Genomic DNA, 4,460 nt, shown 5'->3' on the forward strand with positions numbered 1-4,460 from the left:
CCAAGTTTACCGGCGTCTGGTGTGGTCGGTTGTTGTTGCTGGCTTTTTTAAAATACAAACCTTAACCGCAGGAGGAGTCTCAGGTACATTCAGCTCTGATGCTCCCGCGAATTTCTTGTGTGAGATGGGACCACACATATTTGATCCAAAGGGGCTGGATGCCACAGATGAAGTAGGTGGTCTGCATGGGAACTGCCAGCTACAAGCCCGCACGGGAGAACACGAAGGAACGGGACGGCCCACCAAATCCAGCAATCTGGAAGATTCACAATTTAAAAGATGAAAAGTAATAAATAAATGGGGGGAAAAAATCACGCTGCGGTCAAGAAATCTGACACGACACATAACAAAAACATTCCAGGAACAAGAAATACAGGTGAACCCTCCCTGTTCAGGTGATGTATCAGGCCCAAGAACAAGCTACAGGCATCTTCTAGTTTCTCAAGTATTTTGGTACATCTCATGCTTAATTTCCCAAACCACTGCCACTGAGGAGAGAGGAATCCCTTGCAAATTGCGCAAGTCAGGTCAGTCTCACGCCAGAAGAAATATCATCTACATTGCAACACTGGCACCACTTCACATTCTCCCCTCACTTGTGTGCCCAAGTTGACCTTTTCTTTCACAGAGACAAAGCGGAATGCAAGCACTTGGAAAACACAGAAAGTCTACACACACACATCCATCCATCCACATACGAGAAGCAACACCTTTTGGAAAAATTCATGCTAGATCCACTATTCCTGGAACATTTTTGTGAAGATTTTGTAATTGGTGTCCCAGCAAACGCATCGCACAACTCTGCATCACGGGGAGTTGATGTTGTGGCTGGCGGTTCTGTAGCTCTAGGACTAGAATTACAAGGAAAATGTAACTGACTCCCATTCCCCTGAAGTCCACACATACCAGAATTCAAGTTTATTTGACCGTGCCACCCGTAGGAAAATCATCGGACAACCGCAAGCCTCTTTCCTGCTCATTAGAATTCTGCTTAAGTTGATGTAAAAGAGACAGAAACGAAGCAGCAACTGGGCAGGAAGCGGTAAAAGATTACTATTCGATCCCACGAGCAAGTCTATCAAAATCTGTACAACGGTACCTTAGTGGTAATCAAAGTTTTTGTGTCAGCCCTCTTAAATTCTGTAAACACATTCACCATAATGGCAATGTGGTATGTATGTGTGTGTGTATATATTCATATATCTAAATGTATTTGCATAAGTGAGATTTTCATAGCAGAACTCTCTCTCTAAATACTCCTTATGAAGGACAGTTTCTCAAGTGTTCTATATTGTACGTGCAAAAAAGCCAAAGTTTTGTGCAGGTGCACCTTCCCTCCAAAACACTCACATAATGCAAATGGATTTTTCTCTCTCTCTCCACACATGTAGCTCAAGACTGTGACAAAAGGCTGCTTACCCATCGCGTTGGGAGAAACTGGGTTTCTGCTCATTTCCTTCCCAGAATTTTCTGATATTGGCCAATACGTGACTGAGGAAATTTTCTCTTTTACACACATTTCCCACATGAGCTTGTTTCGTTATTGTTGATAATGGCTTTGGTCTTGAGTCTGTAAAGCAAGAAGGGAAACATATCAGCCTTGTGTAATCAAAGTGACAGTGAGTTGTCCGCTATATTCCCTCTCCTAAAAGTTACCTTCTCTTAATACCAATGAAGGCAAACGGTAAGGCTTGGCTCTCTCAACAGCCCGCTTCCTTTCAATTCGAGGAAGGATCTTGCCAGATTGGGCTACTGCAGAACTTCTGGCAACTTTAGAAAAAAAGAGAACAAAACAGAAATGAATCAAAAATTTCAAACTCAAAAAATACGTCACCTTAAAAGAAGGCAAGAAGTATTACCTTCAGATGTCCATCCTCTCAGAAGTTCTGCAGAACCTGTCTGGACAGCAGCTGACAATACTGCTTCCACCTGCTCCTCCTAAACATAACAGACAGAATAAAATGAGAATCTTACTTACTTTCAGCACCTGAACCATCAACGGTGAATGTTTGTTTCTAGCTGTATACTCAGTCAGACATCACAAAGTCAATTCGGAGACATGCGAGTCATTCCACACTCTTTGTCTTAATTTGAGCCACAGGCTGGACTGCTCCTTGGTCTGAGGAGCACAGTAACTTTTCCTCTGACATTTCAACTTACTGAAGGCTAATTCTGATCTTTAGATCCATGCCTCTGCAGTACAGGCTTCATGCACTGACTTCCAATTAGCTCTTTTCTGTAACATCCTCTGCCACTCCCCATTACGCATTCCGTGCGTGTAAGGTTGCCATCAGGAGTGCAGGAAGGGTGAAAGGTTCCTCCACAAACTTTTACTTTGCTCTTTTGGGGGTTTTGTTTAGTTGGGTTTTTTTAAAGACATTCAAAAGCATTTTCCCTTCTAGGCAAAATCGTTACATTCCAAGGGATTTCTACACAGTGGAACACACATGTGATATTTCCATCTTTTTCTGAAAACTGGTTGCAGGCAAGGAAACACACCAAATGCTATTCACAGTGGCAAACAAAACTGCAAACCAAGCTTCTCGACCCTACTGCTGCAATTTGTCTCACTAACATTCCAAAGGAATCCCTGCTCAAATGCATAACAAGTCTCCGAACGGCACAGTCACAATCCAGCAAAGGCTATTAAAAAACAGACGGGCTGTTCATCACAAAGACTCCATCTCTCATGAAACTCTTCAGATGAGAGAGAACGGTCGGTGCCAAAGGAAAACCTGTGACAGAGGGGGTGAAGTCACTATGGCGAGATAAAGGAGACAGAAGGCAGTGAGCGTCATGAGATAAAGGTGATGACGGTGTCGCAGCAACAAGAGGGCAGTCTAAGAGGAGTACGTTGGGCTACTGAAGCACGAGGCAAAGGCCGCAGAGGTGAAGATCTGCTTTCACCTGACACCAGTAATCCTTTACCACAGCTCTCTTCCTTGGAAGCAAACGGTCGTGTGTAGTGCAGCAAGCTGACGTTTGCAACAGCTCGCATCCCAGAGAGACACCCCCATCGTCAGCTACTGCACTAAACTTCATGCTTCGAGAAAATGATGGGGATGAAGGTTGCTCTGAGGGAAAGAGGCTTGATGTTGCGCGTGACCAGCACTGAGCGCACGCTTCCTTGTGCGTGTCTGTGGCCCAGAATTAAGAGACGGGTCTCTAAAGACAAATCTCTTAGGGCTGTTCCCAGTCAAACTCCATAGTTTGCGGCTAAGCATACTATTTCTTCTGCTAACTCCAGCAAACACTCGTATTTCAGGGCAACTGGCAAATAATACGAAAACCACGTTATCATGTCTTGTAGCCTCTCCAGCCCCGCCAAACCAGAGGGCTGTATCTCCCCCTTGATTCCCTCATATGCGCTCACCTGGCTCAAACTGGATGGCTGGACATCGACGAGTCTTGGAGACAGCAAGCCAGCTACCAGACACCTGTGGTAGCTCTCACCAATGGCTTCAGTCATTGAAGGGACAGATTTCTTCAAAAAATTCAAGGTCTGAAACATCAATCCAAAACTACTGATAGAGGCCGCATTGTTAGTCAGTCACTAAGGGCCTGGGTAACCGCTAAGAGAAATTATAGAAACGTCCCCTTAAACTGTCAGAAAGCCTGCATCAGGAATGTGCTTTGGCTTAGCCATCTGAGTAAGCGTTACTATGCCGAGTCTTAAAGACGGCAGCCAAACTAACAGTTACAGTTTATTTTAAAAATCCTGTGAAAGAAAAGAGCAGCCCTTGCAATGATTGAGTATTTTCTAGCTTCTCTCTCGATACACACGCCTTTCTTTTTCCCTGACCACTGACACAAAATGCATTCTATAGCAGCTAAACTAACACACAACTGTAAACCACGCTTTGGAAGATCCTTTCGATGCTTGTTTGTGCAGAAGCTGATCTATGTTGGAAATATTTAGCGAGCTGAAACTTAAGTCAACATTATTTGTCACAATCTGGGCAGTGGCTCGGAAGTTGCAATTGGGCCAAGTTTGGGAGAAAAAAAGTTTCCGTTCTTCTCAAACAGTTAAGTAATTTCTCATTTTCTCCATTCTGGCTCCCTTTTTTCAAGTTAATCGGGGATAAAAACTCTAACTCAAGACTACGCAGGCAGTTTGACCGATGGCTCGTAAAGAAGTAACAGCTTTCCCCGACTTCCACAACATTTCTGTTCTTGCTCCTAGAGCAACATTGCATTCCTTTCTAGACATCCAATCCCTGATCATGCTTCCACAGGAGACCGTGGTGGTTTTACAGTCCCAAGAGCGGACCTAAAGCATGAGCATTTGCATAAATCTGGTGACAGGCTACAATTGCAATTACGCGTGTGGATGGGCAGGAGGAGCATTAAATGGTCTCAGACACTGAAAGCAGTGCAACAGAAAGCTTAGAAAATGTCCACCTCGTGACATTCTCAACAGAGACAGAATAAAAGGTCACCTCCTTCTGGAAGCTGGTGCA

General features: G+C 44.3%; 1 long non-coding RNA gene across 1 annotated transcript; it reads right to left on the reverse strand.

Moving 5' to 3' along the window:
* Window positions 1-202: 202 nt before the first annotated feature.
* Window positions 203-3,472, reverse strand: LOC309684613. Its single transcript, XR_014270316.1, has 5 exons — window positions 3,374-3,472; window positions 1,860-1,938; window positions 1,657-1,770; window positions 1,420-1,570; window positions 203-256 (listed from the first exon to the last, which is right to left on the reverse strand). It is a non-coding gene; the product is annotated as an uncharacterized lncRNA (long non-coding RNA).
* Between the last annotated feature and the right edge of the window lie 988 nt (window positions 3,473-4,460).

This window comes from Vanellus vanellus (genome assembly GCF_965231255.1).
Source record: "Vanellus vanellus genome assembly, contig: HAP1_SCAFFOLD_319, whole genome shotgun sequence".
Taxonomy (NCBI): Eukaryota; Metazoa; Chordata; class Aves; order Charadriiformes; family Charadriidae; genus Vanellus; species Vanellus vanellus.